The sequence below is a fragment of the Chelonia mydas genome, chromosome 2, assembly GCF_015237465.2.
Source record: "Chelonia mydas isolate rCheMyd1 chromosome 2, rCheMyd1.pri.v2, whole genome shotgun sequence".
Taxonomy (NCBI): Eukaryota; Metazoa; Chordata; order Testudines; family Cheloniidae; genus Chelonia; species Chelonia mydas.
In genome coordinates, this window is record NC_057850.1 from 37,405,732 (window position 1) to 37,419,788 (window position 14,057).

Below are 14,057 nucleotides of genomic sequence, written 5' to 3' on the forward strand. Positions count from 1 at the left end.
CTTTACATTTATGCACATTAAATTTCATTTGCCATTTTGTTGCCCAATCACTTAGTTTTGTGAGATCTTTTTGAAGTTCTTCACAGTCTGCTTTGGTCTTAACTATCTTGAGCAGTTTAGTATCATCTGCAAACTTTGCCACCTCGCTGTTTAACCCTTTTTCCAGATCATTTATGAATAGGTTGAATAGGATTGGTCCTAGGACTGACTGTTGGGGAACACCACTAGTTACCCCTCTCCATTCTGAAAATTTACCATTTATTCCTACCCTTTGTTCCCTGTCTTTTAACCAGTTCTCAATCCATGAAAGGATCTTCCCTCTTACCCCGTGACAATTTAATTTACGTAAGAGCTTGGTGAGGGACCTTGTCAAAGGCTTTTTGGAAATCTGAGTACACTATGTCCACTGGATCCCCCTTGTCCACATGTTTGTTGACCCCCTCAAAGAACTCTAATAGATTAGTAAAACATGATCTCCCTTTACAGAAACCATGTTGACTTTTGCACAACCATTTATGTTCTTCTATGTGTCTGACAATTTTATTCTTTACTGTTGTTTCAACTAATTTGCCAGGTACTGATGTTAGACTTACCGGTCTGTAATTGCCAGGATCGCCTCTAGAGCCCTTTTTAAATATTGGCATTACATTAGCTATCTTCCAGTCATTGGGCACAGAAGCTGATTTAAAGGACAGGTTAAAAACCATAGTTAATAGTTCCGCAATTTCACATTTGAGTTCTTTCCGAACTCTTGGGTGAATGCCATCTGGTCCCGGGGACTTGTTACTGTTAAGTTTCTCAATTCCAAAACCACCTCTACTGTCACTTGAATCTGTGACAATTCCTCAGGTGTCCTCAGACAATTCCTACAACAGATGGCTCAGGTTTGGGAATCTCCCTAACATCCTCAGCCATGAAGACTGAAGCAAAGAATTCATTTAGTTTCTCCATGATGACTTTATTGTCTTTAAGTGCTCCTTTTGTATCTCGATCGTCCAGGGGCCCCACTGGTTGTTCCAGGGGCTTCCTGCTTCTGATGTACTTAAAAAACATTTTGTTATTACCTTTTGAGTTTTTGGCTAGCTGTTGTTCAAACTCCTTTTTGGCTTTTCTTATTACGTTTTTACATTTAATTTGGCAGTGTTTATGCGCCTTTCTATTTACCTCACTAGGATTTGACTTCCACCTTTAAAAAGATGCCTTTTTATCTCTCACTGCTTCTTTTACATGGTTGTTAAGCCACGGTGGCTCTTTTTTAGTTCTTTTACTGTGTTTTTTAATTTGGGGTATACATTTAAGTTGAGCCTCTATTATGGTGTCTTTGAAAAGTGTCCATGCAGCTTGCAGGGATTTCACTCGAATCATTGTACCTTTTAATTTCTGTTTAACTAACCTCCTCATTTTTGCATAGTTCCCCTTTCTGAAATTAAATGCCAGTGTTGGGCTGTTGAGGTGTTCTTCGCACCACAGGACTGTTAAATGTTATTATATTATGGTCACTATTTCCAAGCGGTCCTGTTATAGTTACCTCTTGGACCAGATCCTGTGCTCCACTCAGGACTAAATCGAGAGTTGCCTCTCCCCTTGTGAATTCCTGTACCAGGTGCTCTAAGAAGCAGTCATTTAAAGTATAGAGAAATTTTGTCTCTGCATTTCGTCCTGAGGTGACATGTACCCAGTCAATATTGGGATAATTGAAATCCCCCACTATTATTGAGTTTTTTATTTTGATAGGTTCTTAATCTCCCTTAGCATTTCATCGTCACTATCACTGTCCTGGTCAGGTGGTCGATAATAGATCCCTACTGTTATATTCTTATTAGAGCATGGCATTACTATCCATAGAGATTCTATGGAACATGTGGATTCATTTAAGATTTTTATTTAATTTGATTCTACGTTTTCTTTCACATATAGTGCCACTCCCCCCCCCCCCCCCCCCCCCCCCGACCTGTCCTGTCCTTCTGATATATTTTGTACCCCGGAATGATTGTGTCCCATTGATTGTCCTCACTCCACCAGGTTTCTGTGATGCCTATTATATCAATATCCTTTAACACGAGGCACTCTAGTTCACCCATCTTATTATTTAGACTTCTAGCATTTGTGTACAAGCACTTTAAAAACTTGTCACTGTTTATTTGTCTGTCCTTTTCTGATGTGTCAGATTCTTTATGTGAATGTTTCTCGTCTGATCTGGCTCATATTTTGTCCTCTTTCATCCCCTCCTCCTGACTAAAACCTAGAGAATCTCTATCAATAGACTCTCCTCTAAGAGAAGTCTCTGTCCGATCCACGTGCGCCTCTGCAGCAATCGGCTTTCCCCCATCTCTTAGTTTAAAAACTGCTCTGCAACCTTTTTAATGTTAAGTGCCAGCAGTCGGGATCCACTTTGGTTTAGATGGAACCCATCCTTCCTGTGTAGGCTCCCCCTATCCCAAAAGTCTCCCCAGTTCCTAATAAATCTAACCCCCTCCTCTCTACACCATTGTCTCATCCACGCATTGAGACTCTGAAGCTCTGCCTGCCTACCTGGCCCTGCGCATGGAACTGGTAGCATTTCTGAGAATGCCACCATAGAGGTCCTGGATTTCAGTCTTTTTCCTAGCAGCCTAAATTTGGCCTCCATGACGTCTCTCCTACCCTTCCCTATGTCATTGGTACTTACGTGTACCACGACCATCGGCTCCTCCCCAGCACTACACATAAGTCTATCTAGATGCCTCCAGAGATTCGCAACCTTTGCACCAGGCAGGCAAGTGGTGGAACAGATTGTTTAGCATAAGTAGTTAGCACATATTTCAAGGGACCATTCAAGGTGAACTGGCCCATTAACATCCCTCTAGTCACAGGGGGGAAAGGAAGGGAGAGGATTACAAGAGGCAGCTGGGGCATGGGGTTGTTAGGACTAGCCTACACTGGCAACGCTAAAGCGCTGCCATGGCGGCGTTTTAACGTGCCTTTTGAGGTCGCAGTGCAGCTCTCCCAGCACTCCAAAAAAAACTACCTCAACGAGGGGTGTAGCTTCCAGGGCTGAGAGCGCGGCTCCCAGCTCTGGGGCACTGTTTACACTGGTGCTTTACAGTGCTGCAACTTGCTGCACTCAGGGGTGTTTTTTCACACCCGTGAGCGAGAAAGTTGCAGCGCTGTTAATTGCCAGTGTAGACAAGCCCTTAATGGGTTATAGATTGTCAGCATTGCTATTCAGTCCATGAGTTTTAGTATCTAGCAAAGCTATGAATTTAAGCTTCAAGGCTCGTCTTTTGAAAGTGTTGTGCAGGTTGCCTTTGAGGATAAGGACTGAGAGGTCACATACAGAGTGATTGTTTTGTGAAAAATGTTCACCCATGGGTGATATGGTGTATTTGTCTTTTATCATTTTTGTGTGTGAGAGAGTTCATTCAAGAGCATAGTGATTGTCTGGTTTCACCCACATAATTATTATTAGGGCATGTAGTGTACTGGATGAGGTACACCACATGATGTGATCGGCATGGATGGGACCCAGGGATCCTGAAAGGTGTGTTGTGGTGGGTGTTGATCATCATAGCATTGGAGCTATGTCTGCAGGTTTTGCATCTGTTGTTCTGGCAGGATCTGGTGCCACTTTGAGTTGGTTTATCCTGGTCTATTGGAAGCTTGCTTCTGATGATGAGCTTGGAGAGGCTGGGGCAGAGGCAGATTAAGCTTTGCTGAGGCCCTGGGCCAGAGCAAGTGGAGGACCCTTCCCCATCCCTTCTGCCTGCAGTCCCACCCCCACTCCCCCCCTTCCACCTGCGGCCCCACCCACAACCCCACCCCTTTCTGCCCCTTCCCTGGGGCCTTCCCAGGGGCCACCCCCCCACCCCACTCTGACACCCCACAACCTGTTTGCTCCTTTCTGCCCCGCCCCCAAGACAGGAGACGCACAGCCTCGGGGCGCAGTGGGGAGTGAGAGCGCCTCCAGTCTTGGGGCTGCAGCGGGGGTCCGGGTGCTGGGACTTCTCCCCCCACCCCCATGTCCCTGTGGGGGACCAGGGCTCTGCCCCCCCCCCCGCACTGCCCTGTGGCTTCTGACAGGGTTGGGGGGTGCAGGACGCATCCCCCACCGCCCCGCGGCTTCTGCCAGGGACGGGGTCAGAGGCCCCTGTGGCTTCCCCTGTCCTGCCCACCCAGCAGCTGTTGCTCCAAGCTTCCACCGCCCGGTGGCAGATTTTTTCCTGAGCCCCTCAGTTGGCGGGGGGCCCTGGGTATGGGCCCCATCAGCCCAGTGGCTAATATGCCACTGGGCTGGGGTGTTGTTTGAAGCCAGAAGAGGGGTTTCAGGAAAGATTTCTTTCAGGATGTGGTCCCCATCCAGCATGGGTTATAATTGTTTAATAAAACCCCATGTGGGTTCCAGTGTGGGGTGTAGGTGACAACCAGGGTTTTTATTTCCACATTGGTCAGAGGGATTTTATTTCCATGTTGAAGCAGATTCTCTCAGGGTAGATGAGTGGCCCGTTCCATGATGCAATCTACTTGTTTGGTGAAGGAGGTTTTAAGTGTGTTAAGGTGCATATCCGACTTTCTGACTGGAGCATATTCTGTGGTATCTGAGTGCCTGGCTGTAGATAACAGATTTCTTGGTGTGTTTAGGGTGGTTACTGGATCTGTAGAGGTAGGTCTGGTGATCTGTGGGTTTCTTGTATATAGTTGTCTGTAGGGTTCCATTGCGGAAACTGATTGTGGTATCCAGGAAATTGATGCTAGTGTGGGAGTATTATAGAGAGATTTTAATAGATGGATGGTGGATGTTGAAGTAGTGGTGGAAAGGGTGAGGGTGTTTAGGTCATCTGCCCAGAAGATGAAAATATCATCAATGTATCTCAGGTTTATCATTGGTTTTGTGATGCTGCCTTCCCCCCACCTCCTTCCACTCCCCACTATGACTGGAGGGGTGTTAATGGGTCACTTCACCTTGACTGGTCCCTTGAAATATGGGATAACTCCTTACACCAAACAATTTGCTCCATCTTGTATTTAACTGTGACACCCTGAGTACGCTTCCCAGACCTGAAGAAGAGCTTGGTGTAAGCTCGAAAGCTCATCTCTATCACTAACAGAAGTTGGTCCAATACAATATATTACCTACCCACCTTGTGTCTCTAATATTCTGGGTCCAATACGGCTACAACAACGCTGCATAAAATCATTTTTGTGCATTCTTAAACTGTTTTAGTTCAACTAAAATAAAGCAGGACTCACCTACTTTTAAACAACTCCTTTTCCCATCAGTCAACTGTATGGAGTATTCCACTTATTAATTTTGGGAATAATTCATTTCTTTGTCACGATTCACCTCGAAAAGAGTGTCCCATACAGAAAATATGTTTTGCTCCAATAGAAGTTGTCATCTCTGCTGAACTCACACACTCTTACTTATATTTGTAGAATAAATTATTAATAGCTGCAAGTGTCCTTGCTTGTCTAAATCCTGATGTTCCCTCAGGCAAAGTGAGAACTTTTGTGGACCAGTAGTGGGGTCACATCCCTGAATTTCTATCACAAGAAACAATTATTAATAATCTGGCCCAGCAGATGTTTGCTTCTCTGGACTATAATTTTAGTAATCTGGGAATATTTTTTGGCCCTCCACACCCTAGCTCATGCAGAAACACTCCATTCATGCCCACCATTCCGTCTCTGGTACCTTTCCTCCCTGGCTGGACCATACAGAAAATCTTTTTTAGGGACAGGGATCCCCAGGGGAAGGTGTGTGGGGGAAGGACTCGGGACAGAACCAGTGGTGGGTGTATGTCTTGTCCCCATGCCATTCTGCCCTTAAGCTTACTGCAGAATGCTTGGGAAAGGTAAGGCTATATAACTGTTTCTGCAATGCACCCCCCAGCCATGGCTGTGAAAGCACCAGCCCTTGAAGGGAGTCCCAGAAGCAGCAATTGGCACACTATCTCCATGCTTAAAACATTCACCATATTGAGCTTTATTGTTTTATAACTGATGACACAACCAACCAACCAAAAACATGGGCCTGGTTCCCTGCTGCATTTATTTAAAATAACTGGCTCTAGAATGAAAGCTTTCATCTCACATTTCAGCTACTAGCCCCTTCAGACTGTGTTTTGCTAAATGTCTAATACAAGTTTAATTGCAGAAAATCAGTACTGCAAACTCCACCTTCTAGCCAACCCATATTTGTTTCTCCACCCTCACAATGCCTCATCTCATTTATTCTCCACTTAATGCTTTCTTTGGGAGGAGATAAGTATTGTACATAAAAGGAAATGAACATGAAAAAACACACAGGCATGAAGCAAAACAAGAACTGGCAATGCACAGTCTGTAAGCGTGACCCAGATTAGTCAGCGTGAGCATTTAGGGCTTGACTCTGCAAACCTTTACACATGAGACTAATTACATGAGTAAAGGTTGCAGGATTTGACCCTTAGTTTTTATCCACCTTGGCAGTAAGCTGAGCTCTTTATTGCAGCCATTGAATTTATTTCTAAAGAACATTTTCTACCCCTCTCTTAGAACCATCTACTGACCATTAGTTCTCCAAACCCTTATAAACAGTTATAAATGTCAGAAGAAATTCAGATGAGTCTTCAAATCTAGCTGTATTATTTATTTTCTATAGTGCGGCTACTTTTTAGCCACTAAGAACCTGATCCTGCAGTCCCTCAAATAAATGAGAGCTTTGCCATGATTATAATTAATATATTCCTTTGTACAGGGCCCAAAAGTTGTCAAAAATGTGTACTAGATGCCTAGATAAGTGTCATGGGAGCAAGATTGCGTTCAACATTCCAAACTACTTGTACAGATGGCTACTTTTGATGTATGTTTGTTCTCCCATTGAGTGTATTACAGACTTTAGCTATCTTTAATCATGACCTTATTTGATAAAGTGATATATTAAATATTAGTTTCTCTTCATTTCCAGAGAGAGCTAAGAGGAAATACTCTCTTAAGCAACTATCAAAATATTACCCCCTCCTTGCTTTTTTAAACTAACCAGCCAATAATCAATTAAATAATTATCACAGCTACAAAAAAGTTAGAACGACAAAGCTTCCAATACTTTAAAAATGTAAATCTGAGTTAAACTGACTCATAAGAATCACATAATTAAATCTAGGAGCCAAAATCTGCTCCCCTGTCTCATCTAAGCAATGCCTTTGATTGAAATGGGACGAATAAGGACAGAATTTGGTTCTGTATTAAGAGTCCACATTTGCAGTGAAATGGAACATGCCGACAGCACAAACGAAAGCACCCTGGGGTAACAGGAAAAGAGCCTAAGCTTGATGCTACAAACTGCACAGGCATAAAAGTACATTTTGTTCCACTATTAAACAAGGAGATTTGGGATCTAATAGTGTCTCTTCCTGTAGCCCTTCCATTTTCTATTCATGATAAAATTGTCCACAATTGTAATTGTTCTGTCCAGCCCTCATAAGCCAAGGAGAATTAATCAAGGTCTACAAAATGTACTCCTCTTAGTTTCAAAGAAACATTCTTTTGTACTCTAAATATCTATTGACATTTGAATCAAAGCACACAAAAGACTCCTGTCCCTGCTATTGTGCAAGCAGTTTTTCAGAAGTTGACAATATAATGAATGGTGCATTTCTCTGTAGACACCCAGAGCCCTCTTATTTTTACCTAACGTTTTTGATTTTTTTTTTTTTGAAAATTAACTCATTTGAGAATGGAAATACTGATCTATGCACTGAAAAGCTGAAACAATTATATTTAAATTGCCTTGACAAGAATGACTGATGGCTTATTAGAATATGGTCCTGGCCAGTTAGGGCCATATTGTCTAGTGCCCTCAGGTCAGGTGTACAATGCCTAGCTACATCAATATGGTTGTATATGGCCCTGGATGCCCATTGCCAATATGTGACTGACTGTCAAAACTTTTAGATCACAAATGGATACCAGCTCCCACCAAAGGCACACTGGGACCTCATCACCGAAATATCCTGTAAAACTTGACAAATCTCATCTACAGTATGCGTCATGTGTTTTCTAACTTGAACTTGATTTGAACTTACTGTTTTCACATGTAGCCAGGTGTGCTTGCATGGGCTGATAAGTAAGTAGTGTGGATTTTGCTTATTTTTAAATCAGTGAAAATAGCAAGTCTAATCAACAATAAATACTTCAAATTTTGCACTATGTAATACTTAGCACTTATACTACCTTTTCATCCATATATTTGAAAGAACTTTACAATGCAAATGAAATAATTATGTCCTTGTCTAGCTTGTTCCTTGCGACCTCCTCCTGATGTTGCCTTATATATTAAAAATGTATAATACACTTGGAGTGAGGTTGAGATGAAAATAGGAGACAGACTTGTTGAACGTCTCTAGGTAAGCATAAAAGGGGTAAAAAAACAAGGGTGATATCATGGTAGGGGTCTACTACAGATCACCTAACCAGGAAGAAGAGGTGGATGAGGCTTTTTTAAACAACTAACAAAATCATCCAAAGCACAGGTCTTGGTGGTGATGGGGAACTTCAACTACCCAGACAAGAAGTGTGTTTTACCTAGACATCTGTTGGTAAAATAACACAGCAGGGCACAGATTATCCAATAAATTCTTGGAATGTATTGGAGACAATTTTTTTATTTCGGAAAGTGGAGAAAGCTACTAGAGGAGAGGCTGTTCTAGATTTGATTTTGACAGATAGGGAGGAACTGGTTGAGAATTTGAAAGTGAAAGGCAGCTTGGATGAAAGTGATCATGAAATGATAGAGTTCATGATTCTAAGGCAGGGGTGGGCAAACTACAGCCCAGGGGCCACATCCAGCCCTCCAGACATTTTAATCCGGCCCTCAAGTTCCCGCTAGGCAGCGGGGTCCAGGGCTTGTCCCGCTTCAGCTGGAGAGAAGGGTCGGGGTTTGGCCCCACTCTGCATGCCTCCCAGAAGCAGTGGAATGTCCCCCCTCCGGCTCCTACACATAGGGACAGCCAGGGGGCTCCGTACGCTGCTCCTGCCCGCAGCTCCCATTGGCTGGGAACTGCAGCCAATGAAAGCTGCAGGGGTGGCACCTGCAGACAAGGCAGCACGCAGAGCCGTCTGGCCTCACCTCCATGTAGGAGCCGCAGGAGGGACATGCTGCTGTTTCTGGGAGCCGCTTGAGGTAAGCGCTGCCCACAGCCTGCCCCTCTGACTCTCTCCCGTCCCCGCCAGCCTTGATCCTCTTCCTGCCCTCTGAACTCCTCAGTCCCAGCCCGGAGCACCCTCCTGCACTCCCAATGATCTCTCGCAGTCCACACTGTTATTGGGCACCGATAAACACCTCAGAGCTATTACGGCCAGACTTGGAAAGTGATCTTTTAAGTTGCACCAAAATTCCAGAATGGACTTTACCCAACTGGCAAGATCGGCCAAATCATTGGCCACCTTACGTGACCTGATTTTTGTTTTTTCATAAGCTATGAGAGTTGCCATTATTCTCGGTGCAAATGCTTCAATTGCTGCAATATTTCCATTGATTTACTTAAAGTGACCACATCTGCAACAGATGACCTACAGCTTCGCTCACACTCCTCAAAAAAATCCACATATCATAGAATCATAGAATATCAGGGTTGGAAGGGACCTCAGGAGGTTATCTAGTCCAACCCCCTGCTCAAAGCAGGACCAATCCCCAATTAAATCATCCCAGCCAGGGCTTTGTCAAGCCTGACTTTAAAAATATCTAAGGAAGGAGATTCCACCACCTCCCTAGGTAACACATTCCAGTGCTTCACCACCCTCCTAGTGAAAAAGTTTTTCCTAATATCCAACCTAAACCTCCCCCACTGCAACTTGAGACCATTACTCCTTGTTCTGTCATCAGCTACCACTGAGAACAGTCTAGATCCATCCTCTTTAGAACCCCCTTTCAGGTAGTTGAAAGCAGCTATCAAATCCCCCCTCATTCTTCTCTTCTGCAGACTAAACAATCCCAGTTCCCTCAGCCTCTCCTCATAAGTCATGTGTTCCAGTCCCCTAATCATTTTTGTTGCCCTCCACTGGACTCTTTCCAATTTTTCCACATCCTTCTTGTAGTGTGGGGCCCAAAACTGGACACAGTATTCCAGATGAGGCCTCACCAATGTCGAATAGAGGGGAACGATCACATTCCTTGATCTGCTGGCATGCCCCTACATATACATCCCAAAATGCCATTGGCCTTCTTGGCAATAAGGGCACACTGTTGACTCATATCCAGCTTCTCGTCCACTGTAACCCCTAGGTCCTTTTCTGCAGAACTGCTGCCGAGCCATTCGGTCCCTAGTCTGTAGCAGTGCATGGGATTCTTCCGTCCTAAGTGCAGGACTCTGATGAGGTTCAATAAGGACAAGTGCAGATTTCTTTTGGCCCAATCCTCTAATTTGTCTAGGGCCGTCTGTATCCTATCCCTACCCTCCAGCGTATATACCTCTCCTCCCAGTTTAGTGTCATCTGCAAACTTGCTGAGGGTGCAATCCACACCATCCTCCAGATCATTTATGAAGATATTGAAGAAAACCGGCCTGATAATCCTGCAGGTGGCTGGTTTGAAAATGGACAGCTTCAAACCAGTTCCACCATGTGATTACTGGGGTAGGTGGAATTGCAGGCACTTCTCCTTTCCCCCCGCAATGATTGATGGAACCATGCTTTGCGGGCAGGGCAGGCAGTGAATGCACATTTTACATCAATGACAAGTTCATTTACTTTTCCAAATGTTTTTCTCCAGGTATCGCCCACTAAGTTGAGAAGATGTGCAGTGCATGTTACATGCACTGCATCCAGAAAAAGCGCTTTGAGGCTTCGTTCCCAGATTTTGTTCATATATGCAGCATTGTCAGTGACAAAGACAATTATTTTATCAAAAGGAATTCCATATTTCTGAATTGTTTCCACCACTTTATGACTCACAATTTATAGTGAACAGTCTCTAAACATATACACTCTATTAGCAAAGACTTAAATTCCAAACTGCCTTCCCCTTGTCGGCTTGAAATGTCTGTAAAAGACAAACAGGGCACTGCCAGGATATTCAATATGTAGCGCCCTTCAGCATCAGTTGTTTCATCTGCTACAGGACTAATTCCAAAACATTGATTCAGCAGTTCGTTCAGCTCACTGACATGTCTTTCAAATTTTTTGGCAAGTATGCTCTTCGAAGATGATCCAAAGTAGGTATAACACCAATGTTTTTAGGGATCTTTCCAGATAGCTTTTCATAGCAGTGTTGTCTAGGACATGTAGTGGAACGTTAGTGGTATAGAAAACCTCTGTAAGTCAGTAAACTTCTGTCCTATGATGCTGCTGTTCTTCGGTCTTTACAGGAAATAGCTCACTCACTGTTCTTTGTAGTTCAGCTTTCTCGCTTGTGCCTGCTTCAAGCTCTTGTGCCTCACGTTTATGCAAAGCACTTTCTGTATGTTTCTCACAGCTTCCTTTTTGTGTGTAATATGCAGGAACATTACATACTGAAAAAAACATCAACCTGCCAATTTCATGAAATGTTCCCTTTGGGTATTGACTGCTTCTCCACTTAGCAGTGGTTTTTGCCACTTTGCTTTTCAGTGTACTTGGCGTCGCCATTTTTTTCTCTCAGCCTGCTAAACCTTATGCACATGCTCCTCGCACATCAATAAGTTTTTTTGTAATTAAACAGTGGCTAAGCAACAACCAGGACCTAGACTGGCCTGGGCCCAGGGCAGAAACTAAGGTGTGGGACAACTCTGCCTCCTGCCACCAGGGGCTGAAGCGGAAGCCCAGCGGCCAGTTTTCACCACGGGCCTGGCCTTCTGCCCATTCTGTTCCCCCGAGACCCCACCCCCCAGCCAGAATGGAAGCTGGATCCCAGCTAGGGTTGCCAACTCTCTACTCACACAAAACCGAACACCCTTGCCCAGCCCCTCCTCCAAGGCCCCACCCCCACTCACTCCATCCCCCCTCCCTCTGTCGCTTGCTCTCCCCACCCTCACTCACTCACTCACTTTCATGGAGCTGACTCAGGGGGTTGGCATGTGGGAAGGGGGTGAGAGCTCCGGCTGGGCGTGTGGGCTCCAGGGTGGGGCCAGAAATGAATAGTTCAGGGTGCAGGGGGCTCTAGGCTGAGGCAGTGGGTTGGGGTGTGGGATGGGGGACTGGCTCTGAGCTGGGGGTGAGGGTTATGGGGTGGAGCCAGAAATGAGGGGTTCAGGATGCAGGAGGGGGCTCTGGGTTGGGGCAGGAGGTTGGGATGCTGGGGTGTGTGTGTGTGAGGGCTCCCTCTGGGGGTGCAGGCTTCGGAGTGGGTCCAGGGATGAGAGATTTGGAGTGCAGGAGGGGGCTCCGGGCTGGGGCTGAGAGGTTCAGAGTATGGGAGGGAGCTCCGGGCTGGGGCAGGGGATGGGGTGGGGGGGTGCAAGGGCTCCGGCTGGGGGTGCAGGTTCTGGGGTGGGGCTGGAGATGAGGGGTTTGGGGTGTAGGAAGGTGCTCCAGGCTGGGACTGAGGGGTTCAGAGGGGATCAGGGCTGGGGCAGGGACTTGGAGCACAGGAGGGGTAAGGGGTGCAGGCTCTAGGGGGCACTTACCTCAGGCGGCTTCCGGAAGCAGCAGCATGTCCCCTCTCTGGCTCCTCCGCGGAGTCGCAGCCAGGTGGCTCTACACCCTGCCCCATCCACAGGTGCTGCCTCCACAACTCCCATTGGCTACGGTTCCCAGCCAATGGGAGCTGTGAAGCTGGCACTTGAGGCAGGGGCAGTGTGTGGAGCCCCTTGGCTGCCCCTATGCCTGGGAGCTGGAAAGGGAACATGCCGCTGCTTCCAGAGCTGCACAGAGCCACAGCAGGCAGGGAGCCTGCCTTCGCCCTGCTGCATCGCCGACCGGACTTTTAACGGCCTGGTCAGCGGGTGTTCTGGTCGAAAACTGGACACCTGGTAACACTAAGCCCAGCCCAGGGAGCCCGGGCTGCTGTGGGGAGCCACGGACTCTCCATGTGCCCTGGGCAGAGTGCCCAGGCCTCCCCACAGCTGCCCGGGCTCCCTGGGCCACTCTTACCTGGACCAGGCTCCAGCTTTTGGCTTGGCCGGGGAGCAGACCCTTGGAGGAAGAGGAGGAGCAGGGGTGGAGCCAGAGAGGGGGTGTGGCCTTGTGCACCCTCCCCCTTTTAGGAAGACTCTGTTGCCCCTGGCTCCCCCTATGCTCTCCAGCACCATCCTTCTCCAGCAGCAGCCAGAGCAGCAACTGGAAGACCTATCCACAGAGCCACAGGTAGGCAGGGAGGGAGGGGGTTGCAGAAGAAGAAAGGATTGTGTCTTGGTTAAGGGGCCTTGAATGTTGCCCAGGAGACCAGGATTCTATCCCTGCCCTGATAAGAGGGCTGGGGGCCGGAAGCTAGAGAAGTCTCTCTCTAGCTCTGGAGAGAGAAGGACCTGGCTGCCTGGGAGAGAAGGTACCTGAGGTAGAGTAGTGCTGGGGAAAGGCAAGAGGAGCTGGGGGGCTCCAGCCTGGGAACTCCCCAGGCTGTAGGCCTTGTGCAAGGCCTAAAAAAGGGTACTGGGGCTACAGAGGTGCAGCCTGGGAATAGGCAGAGGCAGCAGGTCCTAACCCCTTGCCAGTGATAAGTGGCCATTACACTGCAATCTGCCCCAGCGAACGGGGGCTAGATGATGACTGGCAGTAGCCACTGAGGCAAGGTGGGGATAGAGGGTTGGGGGGTCCCCTGGGACGGGAGACCCAGACTGTGGGTACTGCTGGGGCAGAACCCTGAGGTAAAGGGCACCAGAGTCTGGGAGGGACACCGGGCCAGCGGCAGGCGAGACACCAGCCTGCAGAGGGCGTTCCAAAGCTGGAGTTGAGCTAATTCCCTCGACAACTAACAGGAGGCGCCGTGGCGGTGAGTCTCGCTTCACTACAGGGTGGTACAGCTGCGCTGGACGAGCTGCCGGTGTGGGGCCGTCCAACGTTCTGCTCCTTTCACTGCTGCAGCTCCGGAGAGCCCTGCAGTTCAGAAGTCTCTGGGGTGCAGCGGCAGGAGGACAGAGCCCACCCCCACCAGGTAACATGGGATGGAACATGGGGGGGAGTGTGGG